Source organism: Carassius auratus, unplaced genomic scaffold (genome assembly GCF_003368295.1).
Source record: "Carassius auratus strain Wakin unplaced genomic scaffold, ASM336829v1 scaf_tig00216047, whole genome shotgun sequence".
In the NCBI taxonomy this organism is placed as follows: Eukaryota; Metazoa; Chordata; class Actinopteri; order Cypriniformes; family Cyprinidae; genus Carassius; species Carassius auratus.
The window spans coordinates 266,938-285,674 of NW_020528379.1; the positions used below are offsets into that span (position 1 = coordinate 266,938).

Genomic DNA, 18,737 nt, shown 5'->3' on the forward strand with positions numbered 1-18,737 from the left:
CCCTAACCTTCATATAAATTTCTACAGGTCAGTTATTGAATAAGGTAACCTAAAAAGCTGTTGAAACCAAAAATTTGATTGAAAATGATAATGTGGAATCACTCTCTCCTTGACAAGCCAAGTATGTCTTTCACACATTTGCCACAGTTTCAGTCATTATCCAATTATGATATCACGATGCATTGCGATGTGTATCATTTTGTGAGGTAGTTAGTGATACCCAGTTTAGCTGGTCCAAGTTAAGTGAACATTCTGAGCTGAAGCTTCGATGTTTACAGTGTAGACAGTATCATGACATTGTGGTGTAACACTTCATCGGTTACTTACAGTGCATGCACAGTTTAATTAGCATTACATGGGATCTATAAAGAGAAAAATGGACAAAAAGGTGAAAGAAACATAAAGGTACATTAAAATAAATATGATATGGTTACCAAGAGTATGCAGAAGGTCAGGGGTCAAGGTCAACATAAACAGGAAAACCGGAAAACATGGCAGTGACATAGATGTGTCTGTGGAAATAAATATAATAACAAATCAGTGAATGACTCAGAAAAGAACTCAATAAAGCGATTCCACATCACCAAGAAATCCAAAGCTCCACTTTTGAAAGCTCAAACAGCAGAATAAGTCACACAGAATGTTTTCTGTTTACCACAGGATCAAGAGCACTTCTCTTATCCCTACAGTGCATTGTGCATCCTGTTTTTATCCCTCAGAATAGTACAAGGGAAGCTTATGTAGGACAACAAACTCCTTGTCATTCTTTTTCATAGTTGCCTGTGCTTTAATAAACAAAGACTCCCAGTAGAGAGCGCAGAAATGTGAGTTAAATATTCAAAAACTTAGACAGCATCTTCTTATCATCCTACACTAAAGGGATGAGTCATAAATTACACCAGGAGATTAGGTGAGTTAAACTGTATGCAAGAACTGTGCTATGACATCTAACAAAACACACACTAAGACATCTCCAAGGTGACATTTCATGCCAGCAGTAATTAACAGAACATGCACCCACCACCTATTTCAGAGAAGTGCATACTGATACGAAAAGGATGGTGCATGTTCCAAACCAAGAGGGCAAATACATACAGCGGTATTAAGAGGATCGCCAGAATAATGTAAAGACGGTAGGACACTGCAAGCAGAACACCTTGAGCTCATTACAAAACTAGATTTTTACACTTGGCCATGCAAAATGTGTCAAAGATTATGTGAGGCTGTTGTGGATGGTTACTTGAGCATTGCTATGCAAGGTTTTCTGGCTAGTTCCTACAAGGCTTGGGCAAAAAAAGCTAAAAATAAAATGCATCTTCATAATTCTCAATCAGTGATTTTCAATATATGCTTTACCTTAATATTTAAAAGGTGGTTCTTGATTCACTTTCAATCAGAGGAAGCAAAATTTTAGCCTTACAGTCAATATAGCTAATTACATAAATAATGCTTAATACAACAAGTGAAATACAATAAACATGTAATTAAAGTGATCAAGGCAAGTTTCCCCTATTTTTCGCTGAATGCAAATATGCCCCAAAAACAAAACAGCAATATTTCCCTGCATGAACTAATAAACTAAAAAAAACTGAATTGATGAACAATAAACATTAACTGATGATGCAAACAAATTGTCAATTATTATTATTTTTATTTATTTACTGTATATGTCATGGTGCGTACTAGACAGAGGACTCAGATGCAGAGTAGAAAAAAGGTGAATCTTTATTCTCACCACAAAACACAAAATAACATAAACAATAATAAAATGCTCTGGCGCACACAGAGATCTCCGAGCTGGCCGGCACACTGCGGACCACTCACGCTGCCGAATCTCCGAACTACGGATCCTTTTACGAAAAACATAAGGTGAGACTCATACTTAGAACCCTACAAAACATGGGCAAAGGAAAAACAATCTACTCACGACAACAGACAGAAAAGCAGAGACATATAAGGGAGTGGGGGAACGAGCGACAGGTGGGGAAGAATCAGCTCGTGATCTGCACAACCCCGCCACGATCAGCACTGATTGCCCTGACCACGAGCTACCGAACAGACAGGACAACACAGACCGCAGGGGAAGCTGAGACGGCACCCTGCACCATGACAGTATATTGCTGCTGCCACACAGATCTAAAATAATCATGTGATTTACTTCAAAGCTGTTTACCTTCACAGACATAGCCAACTGTTTTTGTAACTATTGTGTGTTTTAAACATAAATTTGTGTGTGAATGAGAACTTAGTTTAGTACTCACATCCTGTGACAGCTGCTTTCTGTCCATGTGCTTTGAATGTGTGCACTAATATGGGACGTTTATTTTGAAAGCGAGAGAATGTGGATCACATTCTCCATCTTGTTTGCCATCATCTTTAATAATTCTGTCTAATATGGATAGAAGTCTGTCTAATAATCAGAATGGTTTTAAAGGGATAGTTCACCCAAAATGAAAATTTTATTTTTATCTGCTTACCCCCAGGGGCATCCAAGATGTAGGTGACTTTGTTTCTTCAGTAGAACACAAACTGAGATTTGTAACTGAAACCGTTGCAGTCTGTCAGTCTTATAATAGATGTGAATGGGAATCACAGTAAAAAAATAAATAAATAAAAACTAACAAAACCAAATTAAACCTTGTGGCTCGTGACAATACATTGGTGTGTAAAGACACAAAAAAATCGGTCTGTGCAGGAAACTGGACAGTATTTATATAGTTTTTAACCTCTGGTGCACTGCAATGCATGAACTGTCTGAACGCAGCCTGCACATGAGGTCTTCTTGTTCTTGCTTTATGGCAGATTGCACTTATAAATTAATTGACCATTGACACAATCTGTCTACAATCTCAATCTCAAAAAGGTGCATGAACTACAACTACATCTTCTACAAACTTGTCTTATACATATATTATATGATCAGAAATAATGCAAGGAAAAAGCAAGGTAATTCAAATTCAAAATATCTGAATGTATAACACCAATAGACTATTATTAACTATAAATGTTCTGTAAAAACAATGAAGAGCAGCTTTCAGTCTGTCACCATGATGCAAATATGAAATATTATACATACAGTAGTAGGCTAGTTCTTTACAGGTTTTTATTCGATTGCACTGCTTTCCCACAGTTTTTTTATGTAAACCTGGACGGGTTTGACTGTTGAGCTCACATCTCTTGCAGTGTCTACATTTGGTTCAGATTCACACTACTGCTCTGTCATTGCTTCAACGGTCAAAAAATATAGACAGTTGAAATGTGATCCAGCCCAAAGAAACTGGAGCACAGCACAGCAGACACAAAGCAATTCCTGCCCCATTAAACATGAGCTAATCATCAAAGACAAATTGCACTTCAGAGGGATATGTAAATTCCAAATGAGATGCAAGTCATCAAAAGATATGCACAATTATATTTGGTAACTTCAAATGGAAGGAGTCTACTTTCAAACCTAGTTTCCAGACAATGGCACAAGCCTTCCTGATTGTATTAATGGGCTTTCTGCACATCAGCCATGACACGTACCTTCACCCCCAATCTATTTCTTCTTCGATGGATTATTCTCCCCATCAGATGGAATGCAGTTAGTTTAAAATAGAGAAGCACACAGACACAATTACCCATTCTACAGGGACTCACTAAAGAGCTGATCGATACACATAGTATAGCAGGTTCAATTCCTTTCCTTTGCGCAAAATATTTATTCAGAGGATGTTCCGCAGGGATCAAAACTATTAGATTCAAACAAAGTGTGCTCACGAGTACTGTCTTTAGAGAGTAAGAGAGAAAGAGAGCGAGCGCATGAAAGAGTGAAAAAGTGACAAAGACAACGAGAAAAAGAGAGATGCAATGAAATGCACATTCCTGCATTCATTCCCAGTCTATTAATAACAGAAGTGACACTATATGAGCCGTGAGGAAAAGCATATTGCACAAAATTGCAAGTGCAGTGATAGGAGAACAAATTAGAGAGAATGAGAGTTTAGTGAAGGTTGGAACTCTAGGGGAAAACAGCAATGTTGGCACAGCACCTCGAGAGATGCGACTGATGGCTCGCCTTCAACTCTGAGACACATGCACCCTTACATCATTGTTCTTAAAAGCACTGTTTAGTCTATAATATCAGTCAGACTCCTTGCAGGGGTCAGTTTTCTACATGATATTTCATCCAGTTGGAGTTATTAAATACCCTTTGCGGTCAAGCTGACAGATTTAAGATTCCTAAGATGAACACTTCTAACCTAAAATCTATTTGATGCCTCTCCCCCATCCACCACCATCACCACACAGCCTTATCAAGGGAGAACAGCATGCAGATATTGTCAGACATGCTTTCAAGTAATCCTTATTAAAGAACTAAGAATTTCACGCCAAAACAGTCACTCCCTCTCCTTTCCACAGGGCCTTACAAGGGTGCCCATGTGCCTTTGTGGGTTCTATTGATCTCTTTGGGCATTTGCTGCTTTTAAATCAAAGGCTAGGTGTATCATATTACTACACTGCTTTAAATCACTCACTATGGATGTTCTTGTGGAGATGACTAGAGTAACATTCAGCCATGTTTAGAAAGGTCAGAGAGAGGTATCAAAGAGGTCTGCATTCTGAAGCTCAGCTTCAGACAAACAAAGCCATCTATCAAATAGAGGTATTTGGTACAAGATTTTCATTTTTTTTATGTCAAAAGAAGGCAGGTGATTTCAAATTCTCATTCAGCAGCTGAAACACCTGCACATAAACGTGCTCAGACACAATAGTTTTTTTCTGAAGAAAGCAAATGTGCATCAACCTGAAGGCCAGAGGCTGATTATTAGTTATTAAATATGTACAGAAGCAGTCCTTTATGCATAAAATCTATTGGGTGTTGGTGTCCTTGATAATTTAACATTTTTAAAATTGAGTCTTTTGTTTGTACACGCGCCAGCAAAACCTTGTGTTCTCCTTTGCAAATCTGCATAATTTAAAGAAAGTTCCACATGCTTTCTATATTCAAAATAATGAGCTATACAAATATAATAAATTTGAAATAGTGGTTCACCAGTTTATTATAACAGATAAGGAATGCTAAAATATTCCCCTTAACACCCAGTATATTGTTGCACTTTTTTTTTCCTTTTCATTTTCAATGAAATATGTAAATGTAAAATGGGGAACTATAATAATAATAACAATTGATTTTTATTTTCCTCTCTTTTACATGAGAAAAGAAAGAATCACTTCAATTTCTGAAAGTGACCAGCAGTGTTTTAGAAGTACATAAAATGTAATGTCGCAAATCAGAAAATATAATTTTAACATCAATGTGAACATACAAACAAAAAAAAATAATGCCACTAATTTTAGATCATTGTGAGTTTGCTTTTAATACACTTCATATTCCACAGCAAAAACTATAGTCTGAGAAATTTGAGAAACATGATTAAAGACAAGTGAGCAGTCAGTAAAAAAAAAAAAAAAGAAAGAAAAGGGAGTGGGGGAGAACAAATACACAGCACTGCATTGTATAAATTAAATTTAGATTAATCTTTGTTATGGCTGTTTTGTTGTTTGATTAACATTAATGAAAAGGGATGTAACGATTCACTCAATTCATGTTTCGATTCAGTTCGATTTGACTCACGTTTTTTATTTCAGGATTCGATTCGATTCACAATTTAAAAACAATTTTTTTAACAAAATTATATTTAAGACTAATTATGAATTAAATATGTCCTTTTATTATTGCTTGGACAAAATGCTGAACATTTCTTTGTGAAAATGAAATATAAGTATAATAATATACTAATATAGAACTTACATATTATTGCTCTTTTGTTGGTTTTGATTGCTTCCGTTGTGCTCATTTGTGAGTCACTTTGGATAAAAGCATCTGCTAAATAACAAAACTAAATTGAATTTTAAAAGCAATCCCCAAATCAAATTAATAAGTAGCACAAATAAAATAAATAGCTTCATATAAACAATACAAAACAAGTCTTTGTCTGTGCTCTTTCCATTTAAAATTAGAGGCAACCACTGCATTTCAATCATGATTCAAACAAAGATGCTGCATACATGCAACATGAGCAGTTTTGAACTTTTTGACTTCAGTTTTGTGAAACTATACATAAAATATCTGCATGAAACAGTGGACTAGCTGAACGAGACGCAGATTTACTGTCTGCCAGCAGGTGGCAAGATGAAAAAAAAATACCATCTAAACAGTAAGTTCCCCTCAGACATGAATTCATATAAACTCTTACCTCTAAATCAGTGGTTCCAAAACTGGGGTGTGTGCACCCCTAGTGGTGCGCAGACTGACCACCAGGGGCGCGCAAGAAAATGTTTGTAATGGCGGGAAAAAAGATCGCTCTTTATTATTTTTATGTATTTAACTGAGGTAAACTTTACATGCAAAGGTTTCATTAAGAAATACAATTTCAAATTTCACATTACATTACTATAAATTACAATTGATTTAATTTCATTTTACAAGCCAATTGTGTCACAATAGCCCCGCCCTGTTCTTTTAGTTCATATTAGGTGCTAACTGATTATTCTTTCATTTTTTCACTCACTACATTCAACAGAATGGACACCTGGGGCCGGATTCACAAAAATCTTCTTAAGAAATAAATTAAAATATTAAAACGTTCTCAAATATATTCCTAAGAACATCTTAATTTTTTATCTTAAGAAGAAAATAACAGCCATTATCTGAATAAATACATGTTGCTGCTAAACTCACTCCTGTAGATTACCCTAATTATCATAATCATAAGCACGCACAAGACTGAATATTTTTGTTGTGACTTTGAATGGCGCTCAGCTTCATGTTTTTATTGCGGCCTGTTTTTTAACAGTTACTTTTAAAATAGCCTGTCTTAAGCTGCAGCAATATGTTTCATTAATTTTTGTGTCGTGTTTTTGCGCTTTCATCTGAGTGAACGCTTCTGATATTTTAGTCCGCGCTTCTACAGCAAATGCATCCTGCGCACTCATATACACCGAATATTGCCTGACTCGTTTCAGGGTTGCTAATGAGTTTTGAAGTCAACAAAAAGCAGCGTCACAAGATAAGAGATAAGAATATTCTTAAGATTAATTTTTTGGGAATACAAAATATCCTTATGTTTTTTCTAAAATTAAAAAATAAGAAGAAAATGGAAGTTGAGAAGAAATTTCTTCTTGAGAATGTTTCGTGAATCCAGGTTAAAAACGGGCACTTTAAAGAAATTAAATATTTATATGTATGTATTTATATTTATAATGTATTTATAACAGTTCTTTTTATGTTTTCTAATCTACAGTGGATATATGTATTTGGTTATTGAAAATAATAATGTGAAGTTTAACAAAACTGTCATCCATTACCCAGAATTTTGATGATCTGTGTGCAAACATGCAGGCCCATCCATCTCACAAAAAAAGGAAGTGATCTTTTATTATTATTATGTTTTCTAATTTACAGTGAATATTTGTATTTAGTTATTGCAATTAAAAATGTGAAATCTAACCAGAGTAAGGTGTTGGGGGGTGCTTGACAGGTGCCAGACACTAGAAAGGGGTGCATGCTGAAAAAAGTTTGGGAACCACTGCCCTAACCACTGCTCCATTTGATAGGCTTAAATACAAGTGAGTTCCACTTTCTCATAGATGTTTTGATAGCCCAGCGCAGCCTCAGGAACAGAGGGGACCCCAGTAATGGCCCTGCATAGAGCATAGTTCCTAGCCTGTATTGGAGCTGTCACATGTGTGTTTGGAGCTGGAAGGCAGACAGGCAATTTTAGCAGTGTATTGAGAATCAATACCCTATCACAGTCCTCGTGTGGAGTGCACCATCCTTCAGAGGCAGCATAATTTATATTGTTTTTGCCCCCATGCAAACAGCCCACAGAGGGAATACAAGCATAGCACAAGAAGATGAGCAATGCACAGGGCATGGATGAGAGTTAATGTGTAGTGACTCTTATAAATGCAGGCCTTAAATACCCAGGATACATCACTTTATATGGAGCTAAATGCACCGCACAGCGGGGAATGCTTTGCCAGTTAGTTTTACTGATATCGGTGTTGTTCATTAAAATGCCCAGACTTGGATTCAGTTGTCTCTTCGTTGTTTTCTGCCTCTTTCACAAAACTGTAATTATTATTGTTAGTCTTTTGTCAAGGCTTGTCTATCAGTAGATATAGATGCATTTCTATTAAGGGTAAAACAAACTATTGTTCCATCAAAAAGTTTGTGATGTCTCTATTATATCTGTTCAAAGGAAGGTTGGAATTTCTTTCTGCGATTTGCATATCCATTGTGGGAGAACATCTGAGCAGGAATGAAAATAAATTAGATGCCGCAATGATTTAAATTGGCTTTATCTGGACATTAGCAGGGACAAAATTATAGTGTTTTCTCATGAAAGACTACATCCATATATGTCCAAATCTGACAGAAACAACACCTTATTCAAACTATTGATCATGCCTCTTAGAAAAGAATTAAAAAAATCTTGGGACCAATAACAATAAACCTTTGTTATTGGTGCCAAATGAATTAAACTGCACTACCAAAAACTCCAAGTGAACAAAACTGTATTCTGCTTGGTCATTTACAGCCGGCATTACACAGTTCTTATAATTGCCTTGTGGTGTTAATGAACCATGTGATTTTGCATTTGCTTGTATTAGACTACAATAGCCTCCCTGAAACCACCAAAAACTTTATTGATTCCATCTCATCTACCAGGAATAATATTCAGACATCCAACACTTGAAATCAACAAGACCCGAAAGGGAGTAAAAAGTTACCATGGTAGCATGAGAACCAAAGTCTCTGCTTGTTGACCCAGACCAGCAGGTGTCTCAGAATCAGATCAGGATAAGAGATGAGGCTGTTACAGACCCAATCACTGCATTAAGGTGGAGATCATAATCGAAGTGGTAATGACACAGCCATTCTGCCCACAGACACAGGTTCTTTACACCACCCAGTCTCCCTCTGTCTGCTTATCAGTCAGAAAACACTTGTTTTTGCACAATTATATGGACAGCGTTTGCACACTTATAAGGGTGACAACAAACTTTCCAAGTGGTCCAAATATTTTAAACACAGTGCCTAGTCAGCAGACATAATTATCTTTGAACACAAAACAATGCAGCCTAGACAGTTAATATAATTTTAATTATGATCTCATGACCATTTTTTCCTGTCTTTTTAGTAAATAATTAGTTATAATAAATATTTTAAAACATAATGTCTGGAGTTGTGTCCCAATACACTCCTTTTTGCTCACTCTTTTCTCATACAGTAATCTATGTAAAGTTTACAGTGTAGTGAATAATTGAGTTACTGAAGAAGTCAGCAGTTTTGAACACAATATAGCCTATGCATGAATGCATAAAACACCTCTCACCACAGTGGCAAGATACCATGATAGATATGAGCAGAGCAAAATTTCCTGTTACCCATCCTCTCTTTTTCCACTCTGACAGTTACTCTCAATTGCTGTGTGAGAAGTCTCCTGGTATCATGCTGATGCGTACATTACTATTACAGATACATTGAATATTGACTAAATTGTCTGGACAATTGGATAAGATTTCATCATTTTGCAAAATGACAGTGTGGAACAGTCAGTCCTAAAAACAAATCTGATTTGTGTGCAGTATGAAGAAATCCTGTGATATTCTGGTCCATATACAGCTTGAATGATACAAATTTGAGATATTTGCCTTGTTTCATAAGACGTCTGCACAGTCATGCTCTTATGTGAAACACTGAACAAATCACAAGTCCACACTTTAACAATACACACAAAACCCGACATTTGTTCAGCACTAGAGCTGGAGAGAAAACGTGCACATTTACAATCATTTCACATCATCCAAACACACCAATTTGCATCTGTCTTGAAACCACAACCTCAGAGTAAGCAACTGTCAACCTCTCTCTTACCACACTAATGACTCTGAGACCAAAGTCAACTTAAAAAGCCTCAAAAAAATAATCATTATTCACCATGTCAAGAAAATAAATTAAATCTGTTGACTATAAGATGTGTTGAGATTTATAAAGGAAGCAAAAGGGAGCAAATATCCAATAATTTTCTATATCCTTCCCTATGTAGAGTAGGACTACACCATAAATGAAACACACCTTAACCTTCCATTTGCCTTTAGGGTACAGTTGATTGGCAAACCCCGTTCTCACTGAATCATATGTAATATTCAGAGAGAGGTATAAACAGCCAAGGACTAAATCTGATAAAACAGCACTTCTTCTATTCTCTCCCCTGACATACACTGTAACGGATTTTTGTAATTTGAACAGTATTTTACTGTAATATGTACAGTATAATACTGTTAAATGTGCCAACAGTATAATACTGTAAATAGCAAAGGATTATGGGAAAATATAAGTTTAGTACTGTAATTATTCTCTACTGTAAATCGATTTACAGTAGCGACAATGCCCGCGAAAAACTGACCAATGACAACGGAGACTTATTTTCAACGGTTTTTTTTTTCGGTTGGTTGGGACAACTGAGGAAACACTCAACAAAAAGGTTAGTATTGTTTCTGTAATTATTTTATTTAAAACCGAGATATTTTCAAATGCAGTCACTTATTAACAGCAACCTAACACGAACCAGTGTTGCAAATTGAGTGAGTTGTGAGGACAATATTCCTGTAGTCAAGACTTTTTTTCTGCCTGTTTGTCAAGGCCTGAGGTAATGTTACAATTGTTACTGCCGTTATCATTATGACAACTTAAACGGGGTGAATAAAGTTTACATCGACTGATATTTAGTGACACAGAAACAAAATAAGCTTTTTTTAAATGCTCCTCTGCCTCTTTAATGTAAATTAGCTAAGCAGGAGGACTCTGTGGAAACTTTACGTTAACAGCAAACTATCTTGAAGTAACTTACAAAAAGAAAACGTGAGGCAACACTAAAGACGGAGGTTGTATAACAGTATTTTGAAGTGAATATTTCGTTTTCATTTAGTTTTTTGCTGTTAGAACCGCGGAACGTCGGAGGTTTGGAGTTGCTTGGAGTTCTTTTCTGGCGGTTACCGTCATCTGAAGAAACTGGTAAGCTAACAATAATTCAATGAGGAAAAGCTGGTGATTATTATACCAACGTTGACTCTTATATTAAAACGTTAACATAATCTGAAAACTGTCATTTCTATCTTTAACATACTGTTTAAAAAAGCAGCAGTCAAGATGGTTGCGCAGTTTTGTGTGCGAACACTGCAAGTTATCTGTGCGAACGCATTACAGATTTTACCACCGTATATCATAATGCATAGGAACCTGTCTAGTTTTAGGTTCAATGGTGGTTTGCCGACTTGTCCTTGTAGTTTTCAGATTCTGTCTGCACTAAAGTCACACATGCTTCGTAAGCACACACAACCAAATAAGGTTAACTGCAGACCTGCTCAAACGGATCCTGTGATTTGTCAGGTTGTGGGATGCGAGCATAGCCTACTGTACATCCCCAAATTTTCCTAGCTTCTGCGACCATTTAAATTGGCATATAAGAGATGGGGAAAACGTTACCTGCCCCTTTCCCAACTGTGAAAAACATTTTCATGTAAAATCATCTTTCACATCTCACATAAGCAGAAAAAACAGAGAATCTTTGGAGAACCCTGTAATAATAGATGCTGATGCATCAAACTGTAGACATGACAGTGACATCCATGATGACAATGACATCCATGATGACATTGTTGTGCATTCTGAGGTTGATGATAATTGCAATGATAAAGACGAGCATCCGACTAGCTGGATGGTGCCTTGAATGGCAGACACCGCCGTCGGTGTATGAATGAGTGATTGGATGGGTGAATGTGATTCAACTTGTAAAGCGCTTTGGATGGCCATGTGGTCTGTTGAAAGCGCTATATAAATGTAGTCCATTTACCATTTTAAAGAAACATTTTTGACAGAAGACATATTTCAAGAGGAATTTTAATTATATGGCACCTGAACAGGTGTATACAGGTAAAAATTCCAAAGGAAAGGACTGCTTTTTGCAGGATGTTCCAGTAAATGAGACCCTCAAAGCCCTTTTGAGCCCTTGAGTCAGTCAAAGCACAGTACATTGATGCAAAGACACACAGATCAGATGACCCACATTTACTGGAGGATGTAAGAGATCGCAGGATTATAGTTTCTTAAGACATTTCTAAAAGATTATTACTGTTTTTGTATTCATATGTCATGCATTTGAGGTACACTTTAATTTTCATCATCATTTATGATCAAACTTCTATTTTGCAAGATAGGCAGACAAAGATATCACAGAGTGACATATGCTTATAAAGCACATTGAGAAGTATTTTAAAACAAGATGCAAGTATGTTCTCTATAAATGTAATTAATTTCTCCCAACCTTATGTTAATTGCTCTACTTTTAGGTCACTGCAACTCCAGCAGATGCAGAGAGAAGCCTCTCTCTGCCCAGTACCCCAAGACTGATTGCACTTGGTAAGTCTATTAAAAAGCTTTTTTAATTGATACTATGGATGAGATTAAAGTTGGTCAACATCTACCAGCAGACAGATACCCGAGAGCTGACTGAACGTCTGCTCTTGTGTCAACATAACATGCATGCATCGCGGTGCTCTTGTGAACATGTGTTGAAGATTTATATTTTGTAAATAAAGTGGTAAATTAAGTTTAATTATTTTAGGCAGCAGCCAATCCAACCAGGCTGTACATCACAAGCTCTTATCCTAAAGCTTTTAGGCTGCATTTATTTGATCAGAAACACAGTCATATTTTTAAATATGATTGGAATTTAAAATAACTGTTTTGTATTGAAATATATTTTAAAATGTTATGCATTCCTTTTTTCATTACTCCATTCTTCAGTGTCACTTGATTCTTCAGAAATCTTTGTAATATCGTACCCTTGGAATTATAAGGTTCTATCTGACATTTTTGTCAAAATTTAGTTATTTACATATTTTTATTCTGTGGCCACTTCTTTACATTATATGATGTAGTTTTTTTTTTAAGTTATGTACATTTTGGAACTTTTTATTTAGAAAATAAAAGGTGCTTTCTACATGGATTCCAAAAATTTAAAGCTCAATATCTCAGAACTGCTCAGAACGCAGATAGAACCTTATAATTCCAAGGGGACGATATGTTGACTTTCTGCTCAAAAAACATTAAAATTAAAAACAATAATTTTAATTTGACGCGTGTGAGACACTGCAAAAGACTTGAGTGTAGTAGTCATATGTCTTTCTCTAGCACATTTTAAACAAGTAAAATATCCATTTTCAACTTTACATACACATCATGACACGACATTGTGTATGTGAGTGAGTGGCGTTCACACCAAATGCGAAAAGAGCGTCTGGCGCAAGTGACTTTCGTGTTAAAGGGATAGTTCACCCAAAAATCTAAATTATGTAATTAATAACTTACCCTCATGTCGTTCCAAACCCGTGAGACCTCCTTTTATCTTCAGAACACAGTTTAAGATATCTTAGATTTAGTCCGAGAGCTCTGTCCCTCCATTGAAGCTGTGTGTATACTGTCCATGTCCAGAAAGGTAAGAAAAACATCATCAAAGTAGTCCATGTGACATCAGAGGGACTGTTAGAATATTCTGAAGCATCGAATATGCATTTTGGTCCATGACTTTATTCAGCATTGTCTTCTCTTCCGTGTCTGTTGTGAGAGAGAATTTAAAACAAAGCAGTTTGTGATATCCGGTTCGCAAATGAATCATTCGATGTAACCAGATCTTTCTGAACCAGTTCACCAGATCGAACTGAATCTTTTAAATGGTTCCAGTATGCATAATCCACAAATGACTAAAGCTGTTCACTTTTTTAATGTGGCTGACACTCCCTCTGAGTTCAAACAAACCAAAATCCCGGAGTAATGCATGCACTCAAACAGTACACTGACTGAACTGCTGTGAAGAGAGAACTGAAGATGTTTTAAAATTAATTTATTGATTTTACATAAAATAGAATAAAAAAACTGTGAAAATATTGTGCAATCAGTTCGGACATTGCACAGTGCTCATTCAATAAATGCACAGCTAAACAGATGAGTTTTGAGTGTATATTTAAATGTGACTAGTGTTTTAGCACATCTGATCTCTTCTGGAAGCTGATTCCAACTGCGGGCAGCATAGTAACTAAAGGCAGACGGCAGTTGTTTTGTGTGAACCCTTGGTATTTCTAACTGACTCGATCCTAATGATCTGAGTGGTCTGTTAGGCTTATATTCAGTGAACATATGTGCAATATATTTTGGTCCTAGGTTATTTAGTTACTTATATACGAGTAAAAGTACTTAAAAATCAATCCTAAATGTAACTGGAAGCCAGTTTAAGGACCTGAGGACTGGTGTGATATGCTCAGATTTTCTGGTTCTACTCAGAATCCTTGCAGGTTTTGAATGAGCTGCAGCTGTCTAATGGTCTTTTTTTTTTCCACTAAACTGCAGTGTTTTGAACTCTCTCACAACAGACACCGAAGAGAAGACAATGCTGAATAAAGTCGTAGTTTTTGCTATTTTTGGACCAAAAAGTATTTTTGATGCTTAAAAAAATTCTAACTGACCCTCTGATGTCACACGGACTACTTTGATGATGTTTTTCTTACCTTTCTTAATCTAAAATATCTTAAACTATGTTCCAAAGATAAACTGAGGTCTCAAGGGTTTGGAACAAAATGAGGGTGAGTTATTAATTACATAATTTACATTTTTGGGTGAACTATCCCTTTAAGTCAATGCAAAGACGCCGTTTACGTGCATCTGGAGGTCCTGCGGCGCGAGGCGTTTAGCACGGTACGGACGCGCGAATGAGGCGAACTGAGCGTCTGGCGCGATATGTGCGAGTGATTCAAGGGTGAGAGCGTGAAGAGAGAAAAATAATTCTGATTAGTCCTGAGGATATATCGCATTTAGGCTAAACATAGGTTCAGCGCTTATCGCGGTTTGGAAAGAACCTGCATCCTGCAGTACATTTTAAACATGGAAATATAGCGATTTGGCAAGAAACGTTGATGGAGCAGCAAATAGGGTCAGTACACAGCAAAATTACAAAACATTACAAAATTACAAAAAAAATTTTTATGGCATTCATCATGTTTTGGAAAAGAGCTTTTCATATATAAATTTTGACTTGACTGACTTATAGGGTTGCCATCCGTCCCTTGAAATACGGAATCGTTCCTGCATTTGAGAATAAAATAGCGCGTCCCATTTTGAATCAATACTGGACGTGGTTTGTCCCGTATTTTCCGAGTTGTCTTCAATGCAGCATCTGATGCAGATCATCCCACCGGCATTCTGTGAAGACTCGTCCTATTCTGCCCCTGATTGGGTAATACTCACTGCCATCATTGGATTGATTGGTTTGTTTCAGGTTCACAGCCAATCAGAGTCAGTGGAGGGCGGGTCTCTTGGCAGAGAGTCGATTTGAAAGAATGGTGGAAGCTGCTCCAGATTATTTTTAAACACATTTTAAAGTTTTACCGATTTGTTTATTATGGTTAAGGTGTACAGTCAGACACATAAGCATTATTTTAATAAGAGATAAGAGAGATATATTTAATAATTAAAATACAGTGCCTATGTGAAGCAAATAAACAACTTAACTAATTTAAACAATTGCATTCTTCAATAGGCTACAGTACAATTAAGAATAGACTATATAAAATAGATTAACTTACCAAAAATAAAAAGAAAATAACAATAATTGTGTGTTTTACATGAATTTAGAAATGTTTGTAGATCAGTTATTTATTATGTGGTTTCACTGTTTGGATGGTGTTACTGTCTGCAAACAGTGACAAATATTTTATCCAAAATCTGTGTTCACGCCACCTTATACAATTACTAAAGTTCATTAGCAATTAATATTTTTATGAAAACATGTTTTAAGTTGTGATTTACCCTTATTTTTCTGTATTGAAGGTGGCAACCCTACTGACGATTTAAGATTCAAAATCTCTTCAATACAAAAACATTCCCTGTGTGAGTTCCTGTGTTTAACACGAATATCTACTTGATTGCTAATGTGACATTGATTTATACAACAGTTCAACAAACAAAAGGTATTAATATTAAGTGATGTTCATTTTAAACACAGTAATAGTCAGTATTTTTCGATACAAAAAATAGCTCCAACGAAAGCTACTGCAGAACAGCACCACACAGCAGTGTTTGTGAATGAATCTGCGGCTTTGAATAAATTAAGAGAGCCAATAATTCAATGATTCATTGATAATTACAGTCATTTGCTTCCTTACTGAATGAATGAATGCCTCACAAATAAAGATAGTGACTTGTTGCGACGTACTGGGGGTTTTAATTTAATATTTAAAGCATCACTTTGTTTTTACCATCATTGCATATTTCTCTATTGAATTTTTTATATTTTTTATTTAAAGCATTATTTATTTTATAAAAGTATTTGTAAATGTAAAAAAAGCAAATATTAGGAGCAAATATTGACCCTTAGTGAAAAAGGTGTAACTGCAGAGAGGGGTTACGCAGATGGATGTTAAAAGCCTCAGGGGGTACTACTCTAAAAAGTTTGAGAACCAGAGCCTAGAGACATCACATCCCAGCATCAACATTCCCAATAAATTATCTAAATTCCCAAACCACTGTTAATTTAAACAGAAAAGCAAAAATAGACTACTATGTTTGATTTGGCATGGCAGAAAGCACGCAAAGAGCTGTCTCTTTATAATCACTAAAAAGTGTCCCTCATTTTAATTGCAACCTCACAAAGGTTCATGATAATCTGTCTAATCTGTTCATAATCTGTCTACAATGTATAATTAATTATTTATTTATATAGTACATATTGCTTTTATTAACATAAAACTGCATACAGCACCATGTTATGACTGTTGGGAAATCAGTGGTTTGATAAATGTGTTTTTTCTTGTGCTTGCAGGTTCATTCTGAGAATAAACCCTGATGGCACCAAATGCCTAAATCACAAAATCAAAATCACAGATCAGCCGGGCATCTGGAAAAAGGGTGCAGAGAAAAATCGCCAGCCTTAATCCTCTTGTGACATCTTTCATCAGAGAGCTTGTTGAATTCGATTGGCCAAATTATTGAAAGAAAACACGACTAAAACATGTTTTTACTGTTTGATTTGTTCTGCTTTTCAGAATGTTTTTCAGAAATTTTTAGCCATGTTACAAATACACAGGATGAATTCAAACACATTTGTAGAATGTACTTTTTAAAGTAAATGTTAAATAATGAAATAGTTAAACAATGAAACGGCACATTTTAATGACAAATGTTCATGAGAACTTATGCATTTTTGGGGGATTAAAAAACGTATAGTTTACAGCTAGTGGTTTTTCATTCGTTAAACATCAGTTACACCTGTTGTTAATTTCATTAATTGGTTCGTCTTTTTATACTCTGTGTTTGGTTTTGTTGCTTTGTTTTCTGAGTATTTTGAGTTCTATATTAAATAAAACTTTGACTGCTGCGATTAGATCAGTTTCATCCAACTTTATTGCAACCTTACCAGTGACATGTAGATTAAAATTTTATTAATTTTGTAACAATAAAGCAAATGAAGCTAGACCCAAATCTACAAAAAAAGTCTGAGTAATATGAAATCAATTCTAGTACTGTAAATAAAAATACAGTACTTGTACTGTAAATAATAATACAATATACAGTATTATTACTGCATATTAAAATACAGTACTTGTACTGTAATTGAAAAATACAGTACTCATACTGTAAATAGTAATACAGTATGCATTATTATTACTGTACATGGATTTACAGTAATGATACTGTAAACTATTTTACAGTAAGTTACTGGCATCCAGCTGCCAGTAAGTTACTGTAAAATTTACAGCAACCCTTTTACAGTGTATGTCTAAAACCTGCATTTAATTCAGCAACTTGCAAGCACTTGCCTTGACATGTGTAAAAAGGAAATAGAGACCGTATCAGTGTACAGATGCCAAAATATAAGATGCTACAAGATGTATAAACCCAAAACAATATTTCCTTGGCTGATACAAATATTCATTCCACCATCCGGTGCACTGTCTAATGTCAACAGACAGAACAATCACAGAACACACAGAACAATCAGTGACATCTTGCAGCTGACTCTGAAACATTCATCTCACAAATCTACATGCAGACCTGGATAAGAGCCTAACTTAATTGTATAAAGGAATGGTTCAACCAAAAATGAAAACAATGCTATTTTCTCACCCTCATGCCTTTTGAAATCTGTATGACTTTAGTAACATAGTATGATGTGAAAGCTAAACATTCTCTACATTCTACATTCATTGTAATCTAGTTGGGTAAACCTGTTTTGTGTGAAGATAATGCAAGTGGGCTGCTCTTATTTATGTGCGTGTAGGTAGATATTTGCATGTGCACATGAATATGTAAGCAAGTGTTTGTGTGTGTGCTTGTGAACCGTCCAGATGGAGCAGGGCATCACCTCACAGTATGAATGTCTATGTTACGAGCTGTCATAGATGGGATGCACATGCCCTGCACACATCAGCCGCTCCCACTTTCTCTCATTCTGGAGCCACACTGTGAACTATTCAGCATTGGAGAACAGTCTCAAGAGAGCCATTTTATCCATCAATGTATATTACACACAACCTCACACTGAACCCTCAAATACTGCTGGATTCCAAATATAGCCTCAATAAATTACTTTAGTAGAATTACATACATGCCACTATTAACCAAATTTAAATTTTAG

General features: G+C 35.8%; 1 protein-coding gene and 1 long non-coding RNA gene across 2 annotated transcripts in view; one reads left to right on the forward strand and one right to left on the reverse strand.

The window, feature by feature from the left end:
• The window catches only part of LOC113096960 (calmodulin-binding transcription activator 1-like), a gene marked incomplete at its 3' end in the record, with an annotated part of 313,244 nt that overhangs the window by 255,609 nt on the left and 38,898 nt on the right, over positions 1 to 18,737 (reverse strand). The window lies entirely within an intron of this gene.
• LOC113096959 (uncharacterized) lies at positions 10,907 to 17,030 on the forward strand. The gene is made up of 3 exons (XR_003288744.1): positions 10,907 to 11,065; positions 12,400 to 12,469; positions 16,923 to 17,030. It is a non-coding gene; the product is annotated as an uncharacterized LOC113096959 (long non-coding RNA).